At 39.8% G+C, this 12,464-nt stretch overlaps 1 long non-coding RNA gene across 2 annotated transcripts in view; it reads left to right on the top strand.

Moving 5' to 3' along the window:
- Positions 1 to 1,926: 1,926 nt before the first annotated feature.
- The window catches only part of LOC137195218 (uncharacterized), a 28,573-nt gene continuing 18,035 nt past the window's right edge, over positions 1,927 to 12,464 (top strand). Inside the window, exons 1-2 of one of the 2 annotated variants that reach the window (XR_010931094.1) lie at positions 1,927 to 2,145; positions 3,252 to 3,419. This is a non-coding gene — a long non-coding RNA (uncharacterized lncRNA). The remainder of the gene's footprint in view (positions 2,146 to 3,251; positions 3,420 to 12,464) is intronic. The other variant, XR_010931093.1, reaches the window with a different exon arrangement.

Here is a 12,464-nt window from a genome sequence, read left to right as displayed (position 1 = left end):
TATGTGTGCTGTATGGTTTTATATAAATCCAATCCTGTGATTTTAATGTTTAATAATCACTTCAAAGAGTTCTGGATTTAATTATGAAACCTTTAAAATCTAATAAATGAATGCATTGGATTAATTTCAGGAAGCAAGGGTTGGGGTTGAAAAAGTGACTGTTAAATACTTAACATTCCCTGATTAGAGCTTTTATACATGAGGATTTACCGTCTTCTTCATTTCATTTTTTTTGCTGTTTGCTGTTTGCTTGTTTGCTGTTTCAAATCATATATAATTGAAGTACTTTGTGTTGGTCAGACAAAAGTGAGCTATTTGAAGATCACTGTGAGCTGCAGAAACCTAAGGGAATTTTCTTTTTTCTTTTATTTTCTTTTCTTTCTTTCTTTCTTTTTTTTTTTTTTAGATATTTTACGTATGAAATTATTAACTTCATCAATCAACTGATTAAAAAAAAAAAAAGATACATTAATAAATCATGAAAATAACTTATAGTTACAAGAAATCCACCAAAAAGTGTAAATGGCATGCGGTTGTTTTATTATGTTCACATTATTTGTCATCAAGGAAAGGATCATTATGAGGTAATTCAGATCAGGATCATGTTTATTTAACACTTAATAACATGAAGTCACTTAAAATAATTTAAAAAGCCTAGCTGGCACCTCCTACAGACAAAACAGCCATCTGCCCAGATAATCACTAATCCTTCATTTTATTTTTCTATTAAAAACAACAGATGCTGTATGTTTCTTATTGTTGGTCATAAAACCATGCTACATGTCCAGTGTTTTCTATATGTTCTAACACAAAGTGATTTTTTTGAAGACAACTCTTTCAGGGGCTTTAAAAGAGAGTCAGCCTTCCTTTAAAATGTGGTGCAAACATTTTACAAAAATAATAGATTCAAAATGGCTGCTATCAAAGTTTTACACAGCAAACAAGGAATTTTCCCTGCATTTCCTACATTTTTCCATTTTTCCATTTTTCCTACAATCTCAGGCCAGATTAGAGAATGCTCCAGTTACGAAGTGGCTTTACAGTTATGTGGAGAAATTCCATGTGTGAAGCTGACCTGTAATTGGTGATGAAAAAAAAAAAAAGTAAGACAAAAGTGTGAGTGTTGCAGTGAGGTTCAACAGGGCAGTCTGGCATCACAACAGCACTTACATTATCACATCCAAAGGCCCTGTCAGACAGATCACTGAGAGCATATAGAGAGACAGACAGAGACACTAGATATAAATACAGTGGAGAGACGTGTACATGCTCACGGCTCTACTATACTTTGTCCTATAGGCTGACACACTCTCCCACACACACAGACACACACACACACACACACACACACACACACACGAAGACACACATACACACACATACCACATCCAGATGTGATTCAAGCATCCTCTCTGCATATATGCATTTGTTACTGTGTAGCTGCTGGCATGTACCAAGGTCTTATGTTCCCAGAAGTGTGGAGTTATTTCCATGAGCATGTGGGGAACCAAGTAACCACACTAGCGCTCAGATTACTGTCAGTAATAACATCTCAATTTGTTTCTTGTTTTAATATTATAGGGTAAAAGTGGCACAAAGGCAACAACTTGTATTATAAATTGCCGTGGTTGTTTGTCCGAATACATGTACTTGTAGATAGATTATTTCTGCTGTATGAGTTTTTAATGATCAGATACCAGCTCATAATCAAGAGTTGACCATATGTCCATGGAATTATGCTGCCATATTCACATTTTTTAAAATAAAGTATGACTTTTAAAAAGGCTTGTTGCACTTTTATTTTACAATATTTTAACTGTTTCAAGCATGTAAAATATGATTCGTTGTAAACAGCAATTTTTTTTCAATCGACCAATCATCTTACCTTCAGCTGCACCAGGTGCACACTGATTTGTTTTGCTCTGCGCATGCCCCGGCATCGCCACATTTTTGGCTGACTAACTGCAAGTACGTGTCCACATGCTGAGCTGTTTCAAGTATTTTGTCAAACCAGCAGTGTTTTATGCTGAATGAGAGAAGCATGTGCGTTATTGGGCTATTTTAAGAAGCTTAAACGTGTATAGCCAGAAATAACACTCTTTTTCTCTACTAAACTCTGCTGCCTCAGCCTAGATAGCATCTGTGGTAAGTCAGCAAGCTAATGACGTCCGTTATGGCATTAAATGAGAAGGCTAACTGAATTATCTTTAATAGCATGTTGCATTTTAGACGGGACTGATAATTAAAACATCTACTGCTGCTTTACTCCACAGATACGATGTGGGTTTTCGGGTTAAAACCATAGACTGTATATATAGAAGCTAAAACGGTGAAAAATAGATAATACAGCCTACGAGATATTACGGTAGATAGATGCGCGCGAGACAGGAGTGCGCGCTTGTTAAACGTAGGGTTGCAGGCAAGCACGTGCACTTTCCAGGCGCCTTTACTTACCACTTTATAGCAACTTATACAACTATTATTATCTTGTTTGGAACTGATGTTACAAGCTAAACTGATAACAACACAATATTATTGTAAATTTTATTTAGCAGAATAGTCCCTGTCAGTTTTATATTATTACACATAAAATACTTTTGGATTACTATTACTGATTTATTAACATGTAAGCAGCATTTTAATGTTTAAAAAGTTAATTTAAAATAACTGCTGGGCAATTATATACTGTTAGATATCTAAAAAGATGCATCATAATTTATAATATAATTTTTTTTATATGTAAAATCTTAATTTGCAAACAGTAGCTATAGCTGTACTAAAACAAATAACTTTAGCGAAGTAAAAAGTAAAGTAATCCCCTCCACATATTATTAGTAGCTATGGTAGTAACATTATTAGCAACAGACTTACTATAAGTATTCCATTATGTTTCACCTTATTTCTGTATATCGCTTGTCATAATATTTTTAAGTCATTCTCTATTGGGCCTTTAACTCCACCTGTTTTGTGTCAGCTTCTGTATGTTTTATAGTCAGGACACCGAAACTAATTGTGGTACTATTTAGACTGCAGTCATTTCCATAGCATCTAAATGGAGCTTGTTTATTTTATTTACTTACTCATTTTACGGCATCATATTTAATTTTACAGATCTTTGATCAAAAGCACCTGTCATTTAGCAAGGTTTTTATTGAATTCTTGGTCAAATAAATGCAGAGGAAAACACCCTTTTAAATAATGTTCATCAGGTAATAATTTCCATTTTAAAAGTAATTTCCCACTGCTGGCAGGCAGCAAGCAGGCAGAGTGCAGCCAGAGGGATTAGAGCCATTGTCAGCAAGAGAAAAGGCAGAGGGGCGCACAGGAAATGATTGCAGCCCCATGGAGGCAAGTCAGAGGCCAGTCCCGCCAGTCCAGCTGCTGCAACCCAGTACTGAGAGAAACAAGGAAAATGCCAGGTCAGTAGAGCGTTCAGAGAAAGACTGAGGCAGAGCACAAAGAGCCACAAGAGAAACACTCTGAGAGGCCAACACGTGGAGAGAAGAAAGGAGTTTAAAAAAGAAAACACCAATGTAAAAACACATATCCTCCTCAAACACACAAAGATTAATGTTAAGTTTTTACACTTAAACATATCAGGACTTTGATTTGTTAAGTAACCTTGTCCTCTTGGCTACACGGAGTCAGGCAGGGGAGATTGGTGCGAAGGTGCTCATAAATCATATGTGCTGGCAATGGCTGCTCAGACACATTGCTCAGGCATGTGGAGAAGGAGGAAGTACGCTAGTTTGATTCCCCGGCACGTTACTCTGTGTAGAACCAAGGTGTTTTCTGACTCATTGGGCTTTTATTAACAGCAGCCGCAGCTCTGGAGGTGGTAATTGATTCTGGCAGAGGAGCTATGGCTCACTGTTAGACCAACATCTAAATGTAAACAACTGCAGCCCTGCTAGTGTGGAATTTCTTTATTACCTGATATAGCCATTAAAAGGATCAGTGCCACTCCAATAACAGAAAATTGAGAGATGGTCTCCAGGTCTGTCGTTTTGCCTGTCTCCAGTTTCAACTTTCCCATATGAACACGTCTGCCACGTCAGATGTGAAGAGCAGAACCGAAAACAGCCGCAAGTAAGTGAACGGACTATCATCTATCAAAACAAAAGCAAAAAACAAACAAACAAAGATGCCGCTTGAGACTCCAAAGTGCAGACATGAAATAGATCCACCCAGTCAGTGATTAAAGCAAAAAGCCTGGCAGGGTCTTTCATGTGGGGACCATCTTATATACCCCTCTCAGCTTCAAGGCCAAAACATCTCTTTTCCTCTGACTGGCAGGGACGCAACCAGATAATTTCTTCCGCTACACTCCCCGACCAACAGTTCAGCTCGGGACTAAAAGTGTCGTTGCAAATAATTGGTTTCTCTTGTCCCTGCGCTGCCACAATTAAAGTGCTTCAGTAACCCTGGTCTTGTTTGGCAGAGAAAAGGGCAAATCTGAGAGCAATTGAGGTCTTGGCACTTTACAGAATTACGGCCCATGGAAGATTTCCGACCTTCTCCTTCTCGGAATCTATTTACCTTCGGCAGAAATCACTGACTTGCAGTTAAGGGAGAGTGATTTCCTTTGCCAAGCTTTCGGGCGCAGATGTTTAAATCTAATTTTACAAATTGTAACAAATGCGTACTGACACAGCAACAGCTGAAAGAGCAGAGGAGGATAATTCAGAATGAATTAAAACTTTTCTGACTTCATGTTGAGATTGAGAAGAACGACATAGTGGAGAGCTGAGACAGTATGCATGAATGGAGAGCAGGATTTCTAGCCCATTTCAGGCAGCTCAAATGATCTCCAGTCCTCCGTTTGTCCTCTGTTAATCAGCCTCTATTAAAGCTGTTTAAGTGGCATCTGCGCTCTGACCTTCACCTCAATAGAAACCAGCAGATTGAAAGTGTGTGCACATGTGTGTGTGACAGAGAGAAATCAGAGTACACATGCAAAATACAAACTTATTTCCATTCTTTGAAACACCTCTCACGTCAACACACACCCAAACTGCTGCCAAGGTTAAGAATATAAATACACCGAATAAAAGTCTGGCTAAGTCATTGTGATAGACCAAAGGCATATCTGTGAAATATTGCAAGGATGAGTGATTCAGAGATTCATTCCACAGTTCTCATCAAAGCCTCCTCAAGTACCCCAGCCAAAATAGAGCCGGACACACAGCTGCACCTTGTTGAGGAGCTGGGCTGATTTAATCTGTACTAAACATGATCTAATTTAAAGCTAATATGGCCCTTGTGTGGTCGAAGTGCAGCACAACTTTAGACAGTCAAACTGATAAGAAGAAATGACCTCTGTTGAAAAAGAGAACGTTCTTAAAGGCCCCCCAAGGGCAAGATTCCTCCTTTCCATTCTCCATGCATGATAGCCTGTTACCTGGCACCCGCTTCTCCTGACCTTTGTTCTGTTTTGTAAGGTTTGTTTTGTCCTTACTCACTAACAAGAATAAAATGTTAACCAAACTCAAATAAAAATTGTATGCAAATATAGTTGGCCTCCCAATGAGCACGCAACTCAAAGTGGTAGCCTCAAGCCAGACAGATGATTGGTGCGATGCTCCTGACCCTGTGTCCACCTGTCACAGCCAGTGATTGTTTAGCAGCAATAATTGTACCACGCTGGCATGAAAGCCCACAGGAAATCCCTCCAACAAAACGCCCGCCAGGCTGGAATGTTGGCACTGCGCTGGTACTCGAATCTTTCGTTCCAGGGCAGCACAGGCCGAGCTGAAGGGCCATGTGACGCAGCGAGGAATGCTGGAGGCCGATGTGGGGTCGGAGGGGGGGAGAAGGAGGGTCGATGGTTGTAGGACAGTGATGGGGAACCGTCGAGGTTAGCAGAGCATTTGGGGAGGGGATTTGGGGCCAGCAGCCGAGGCGGTAGTGCTAATCCCCAGTTGGCAGGCTGAAGAGAAGTGTGAGGGCCTCTGTGCTGAGGAGGCCGTCCATCACTGTGAAGTGTTCTGTGTCCTTTCTGTCAAACGTACTTAAGGAGTGAGGGGTGTTCTGCCTTGACACTGGATAGAAGTACATGACAAGAAGACTGATGATGGGGAGATTAGGATAAATCTCATTTAATTTAAAATTGGTGCAACTGAAAAGAAAGGAAGGAATAATCCCATAAAAATAAATAATTAGTAACACGTTTTGATTTGATGTCGAAAGCTTCACGCTCATTAAGCTTTCAACAAAGACGTAATTTCTGAAAACTTTAAGCTTGATTTTTTTTATAACAAAAATAGTATTTTTGCACATAACTCATTGAACTTGATTGTGGGAAGTTGCATTCTTTCCCTTTCTATGGCATTTTCCATAGTTTAAAAAGTTTTTGCTTAGCACCCAAATCCTGGAAGAAGTCATTTGGTACACTGCCACATCAGTTTACTCATGAAAAGAAAGTAATTTTTACATACTCAGGTTAATTTGTCTTCATGTGAAATGTTAGAAGTGTATTTACCTGATATATGTTTTGTAAAAAAGAGCCTCTAGTCGCTGGAATAATTTTAGATATGGCTTCTTTTGGCAAATAGAGTTTCTGGTTCCAATGTGTTTGTCATGACATGAAAAGTTGTCATCAAAGATGTTTTGCGACAAGCCAAGTGTCTGCCATTGGAATTTATGATCACTAGTGCAGTGCCTGTTCAAAACATGCCTGTTCAGAACAGGCTGATTGGTTGGCCTCTGGTATGGATGCTTCAACACTTAGAAAAATATTGATGTGTGTTGACGTTGAATGAATATATACACCAACAACATGAAAGAAACTAACAGATGTTAAGTACTGCACCAGTGAATCTTTTCTCATTTCAACTAGGTCTGCATTTAAAAATTAAATACATAACAGAGTTTTTGAAAAAATGTGCATCCTAAAATAAAGTGGATCAATCATATTGGGCTCTTAGATCATTTATTTTCTGTGGCTTCAGTTAGGATTGTTTGAGTGAGTATATTTGATCAAAAGATTTGTGCTTATATGAGACATACTGGTTTTGAACTGCCCATGGCAAAGTACCCTAAGAGTCTGTCCATTCTTGATTAAAAGCTCTGTTTTTGCTACTTTTCTCTTCTTAGAGCACGCCATGTGAAAAAACTTCTTTGACTCGCTGTACAGCTCTGATCGCCAGCTGTGCTCATGCTCATGGTTTTATTATTATGGACTACAAAAAATCAGAAACATAAATATTTTTTGGTGAAAACAACTCAACATTTTCAGTAGTTTTTTTTGTTATTTGACTATTACATACGTTGTTTAGCCAGAATATCCACTCACACTAATCCAAATTCATCTCCAGATTCAGAGAAATGCTCCATTCCAGCAGCGGAGGACGGTCACCACTTCAACACCCCGCTCTTCCCTTACTCCTGGACAGCATAGTCCGCGCTCAGACACAGAGCTGAGCGGCTCGCTGTTTGCTTGTTTATTCAAAGTTTATTAATATTAAACATGTCGCGTGTCCAAACAGGTTTTCGCTGTATACTCCACGCTTAGACACAGAGCTAAGCGGCTCGCTGTTTGCTTGTTTATTCACAGTTAATTAATATTAAATGTGTTGCGTATCCAAGCACGCCATGTGAAAGTACTTTTCTCTGACTCACTGTACAGCTCTGATCTTCGGCTGTGCTCATCGACATGCAGTTGCAGATCCCTGAAGCCCCCGCCCCGTGAGCTGAGGGGCTTGCTGGTCACTTGTTTATTCAAAGTTTATTCATATTAAATGTGTTGCCTGTCCAAATTGCACCAAATTCGATACTGCACTTCCTTGGGTCTTAAGCAATACACCAGCAAAGTGTGAAGTCCTTTTGGATGAACTGTTGTGGAGATACACAAAGTACAGACAGAGAGACGGACACTTCTGTTGTGATTTGGCGCTGTATAAATAAAATTGACTCGACTTGACGGACTCGACAGACAGAGAGAGATACAGAGAGTCCTTCCTTTATAGTTCGATGGCTGCTGACCCAGCACAGCTGTGAATTGTGGTGCGCTGTGGAACGAAGATTGTGATGCAAATTCTTCAGGGAACACATTCGTGTAGGAATGCAGTGTGATCAAACCCTCTAGGCAAAAGTCTGGTTCCACCACAGAGGAGAGAGAGAAAGAGGGAGGGAAGAAGGAACAGCCAGCAAGGAGAAACAATCTGTCATACGTCCTCATCTCAATTTGCCAAAGTTAAACGGTCTGATTAGGGGAGGGAGGGAAAAACTGTAATAATAAACACAACTCATGACAAAACTGTGCGCCATTTATGACAAGCTGGACAATCACATGTACACACCTCTACTGAGCGACTTGAGACAGCGTTGATCAGATATCTCTGAACCATTCAACACAGCAGATGGTTGTTGTATTGTCTTTGTTCGTGAAACCTTGGCGCCAAAAGAGAGAAAAAAAAAGCTTCCTTAATCATTTACTCGCCGTAGGATAAACATTAAATACAATTCCATTGCTGCACCACACCAGTTGGCTGGTTGTGGAAACTCAGATCTATTCAACGTTATTGTCATTCTAGTGTCAAAACAAAAAAACTGTTCCATGTGGGTCACACTTTCTAAATATCAGCAGAAAGAGATGTAAAAAAAAAACAAGGAAGGACAATACAAGACTAAATGTTACAATGGATTTTTTACAGTGACTCACACCCTGTATGTGATTTCTACCTTTACTTTTATTGACATGTACACAGTACAGTGCACCATATATTTCACACCAAAACAATACAAACTCCGCCGTTGTCTCAAAATTAGCTGCATGAGTTCTTTTGTAGGTTAACAGGCAAACTCGGGTCACTCACACACACTCATGAATGCACACACACACACACACAGCTTCATAATACAAACATGAACCCGACAAATAAGACTGCTGCTGTCAGTCTACAACTGCGCCCCTCCACAAAGTCACACAAGGCCCTGAAAGGACAAATGTTTGTTTCCCTCTACAGAATTAATGAGGGCATCAGTTCCTGCCACCTCCGTTCTCTCCCACCGTCAGACTGCGCCCTGCTCCCGCTCTGCCTGGGCTTGAAAGTGAGAAGTAAATATTAGGACTTGACTATTTAGAAAGAGTTGGAAATGTGCAGTCCACAGCAGGGCCATGAAAGGGGCAGCAGGAGAAACATGGAGAAATGAGGAGTGAGGGGTTCCACTGGCAGAACATCTGAAATCTGCTCCTGAGGATGTGACAGATATGTGCGCTAATTGCTTTAACCCTTCACACCTACTTGCTCCTTGTAATGGCCCTCCAGCTATTCCTCTTCAAATAAAGATTAATCTCGCCTCACTTACATACATACTACAATTGTTTCAGTTTAATAAGGCTGTAATTGGGCATTGTAATTGTAATTCTAAGAACACAGGGTGTATTTGGTAAGCAGCCAGCTCACAGATTTACTTTGACACTTTGGGAAATACGCTTATTCACTATCTTGCAGAGAGTTAGATGAGACGATTAATGCCATTCTCATGCGTGTACGCTGAATGTGAAGCTACTACCAGCAGCTGGCTGTACTTAGCACAAAGACTGGAAACAGAGGGGGAAGGCTAGCTTAGCTCTGTACAAAGGAATTATGAGAGTGGTATCATTCTTCTCATCTAACTCTTGGCAATAAATAAATAAGCGTATTTCCCGAAATGTTGATTTTTTTTCTCTAAAACAGTCTGCAGCTTTTTTTTTTTTTTACTGCGTGTATTTTGTCCTGTAACAGACTTTTATTTACAGTTGCAGAGCATCTTACTGCAGTGTGTGAAGGATAGCCTGCGTGTGAACTTATTCTGAGATAAGAGCAAGCTAATCAGCACATGGCTGAGCAGTATTAACATCGTGTCAGTAACGGTTCGCAGTCACAGCCCAGCAACTACTTCTGATCGAAACACAGACATCACCTCTCCAGTGTTTCTTGATTTAAAGCCATAAATTGGCTTCCATGTTGTCTTCCACCAGAAAAACTTGTTGTAAGTTAGTTTAGTCATGGACTCCTACTTGTAAAAGTCCACTGTTGCTCCATCTCCTTCATCCACTGTTGTGAGCTGTTGATAAGATACGTTTCTGATTATGAATGTTTTTGCCAGCATATTTCCTCTCTCAAACTTGCGTCTAATGTGGCCAGGAAATACTCTATACATGCATGACCAGCTCCAAATGTGTGTTGTGTTATTGAATTCTCAGTGCATCTTGAATGTGTTCACACTTGTATTTTTAGCTGTGGAGTTGTCATTGGAGCACCCGAGATGGACTTTACCAGCTGTGAACTGGCCCACACAAACAGTCGTGAAGAGACTGCATTTGTATATATTTTAAAGAGCACCTTTCCGGAAGTATTTATCGATACAAGATCATACGACCATGCAGTGATTGCTCATTTGGTGGTAGAGGGGAGTTGGATGAAGTAGGTTAGTAGGGAGAAGCAGGACAAATCTGAGAGTGGAGGAAGTGAGACTGAGTGTAGCAGCAGTGACTGCTCCCCCCGTGGCTACATCAGCGTGTAGATTTAACAACCCATTCGAGGGTTGAGTCCATTCCAGCTCTAATAGAGGCCAGTAAATCAGGCTGGCGTCAGGCTGCAGGTATGATATAGTGGACCTGCAGCCTGTGGCGGAGGTCTCTGGGTCAGAGACAGCACAGTGAAAGGATCTGCACCATCATTGCTCCTCAGAGCTCCACTCACAACTATTTGACAAGAGAGTAAAAGAAGAAGTCCAAATGTAGCTGGTTTTGTCTCACAGTGACTTTTCCCTGGTGGTTAAAGTGTTTAAAGAACTCGTTATTACGGTCAGAAAAAACCTTTAGGAGTATGACATACATGTGAATACGTTTTCTTTTGTAATATTCTTTTCAGTGTTCAATAAAATGTTTGCTGCTACTTTCTTAAAGATTAATTCCAGTTCATTACATCTTTGGTCTTATCTTCATAGTTTTCGCCTTGAGTTCTACTTGTAATAAAAAATATAAAAACACTGAACTCAAAAAAAATGATCGCCAAAATGTAGGGATGCCAGGTCTGACTTTAACCTACGATACTTACTATAGTTGTGTTTGCACACAGTTTTCCTGTGCAATGAGAGATTATTACTGACACTGTGGCTGCACTCACTTTTGGTTTTAGCTCCAAATAAATTGGTTTAAATAATCTGGCTAAACTATTAGTCTATTTACAACCTGTCTCATAATCTGACCACTACTGATTTTGTAGTAGTCATGTTGTGTTCCCAGCAATTACTTGTTGGGCACATTATTATCATAACAGGACATAAACAGGATCCATGTTGTACTAAACTGGAATTATCCCACAGTTTAAGGGTAATAATCTAACCATTCTTTTTGTATTTCTATTGTTCTTCCTTTGAAGGAACTTAATTATAGGGTGGAAATAATGAATAGATGAACAATTTCACAAGAAAATAGAAGCTGCTGAACATCAGCACAAATATCAGCCAAGATATGTCTTTACTGATTTGGCCTTTCAAAATTGGTGGAGCCCTAAATATTTCAGCACCTGTTTCACTTTCAGTAGCAGATTATTGATGATTGATGGTGGCACATAGTTTCCAATTGGGTATTCTTAAGTCGAAAAAAAAATTACTCTTTTCCCACTCACCAATCAGACAATTCACAAATCAAATCAGTGCTGCAAACAGTGCTAATCACACATAATGGCTTTGCTGCCCCCCTACCCCCACTCTGTCTTTTGCCAAATAAATGGTATTACCTCATTCAGGCTGAGAAATATGGAAGCAATTAAAGAGAGGGGGGTAATCTGGCTACCACTCAAAATTACCCTTATGTTACAAATGGAGGAGAGACTGAAACAAATATGCATGTGTATAAAGCTGATTCCCTCCTCACGTCCATTTCTTTTTCTTCCTATAAAAAATGGTTCCTTTAAATAAGAGCTCAAGTTGAAAGATTTGCGAGGGCAAAAGATTGATTTACTGTGATGCGCTTGAGTTGCAGCAAGAGAAGAAACGTCTGAATTTTTTGCCTCACCCATTCATTTGGATAACTTGAGAGAACAGCGTCATTTAACCAGATCAGCGGGGATTTGAGCTGTGCACTGAGCTCATAGAGTCTATCTGCTTTAAGCCAAAGCTGTGTGTATGTTTCAGCCACTCAACAACTGTGGTTGTTGAAGGAAGCGGAGGAGCAATTTTAGCACTTAGGCCTGAGCTTGTCCTCATGTTCCAGTGCTCAACCTTAGTTGTCTGGGTTATCAAAATACAGTGATCACAGCCTCCTGAATTAACTGACTCAAACTGAAAACCTCAAAGAAGAATGGTCACATTTAACCTTTGGGTCACGATGAGATTGGAATATTTGTGAGAAATAAACAGGATCCACATCTGTTTTTAATATATCAATATATATGACAAACAAAGCAGTCTTCCAGCAATATCCACTAGTGTGTTTATTATCCAAAACTGGACACTGAAACAAAAGAGCACAC

The sequence above is a fragment of the Thunnus thynnus genome, chromosome 13 (genome assembly GCF_963924715.1).
Source record: "Thunnus thynnus chromosome 13, fThuThy2.1, whole genome shotgun sequence".
NCBI lineage: Eukaryota > Metazoa > Chordata > Actinopteri > Scombriformes > Scombridae > Thunnus > Thunnus thynnus.
This window is presented reverse-complemented; position numbering and strand designations above follow the sequence as displayed.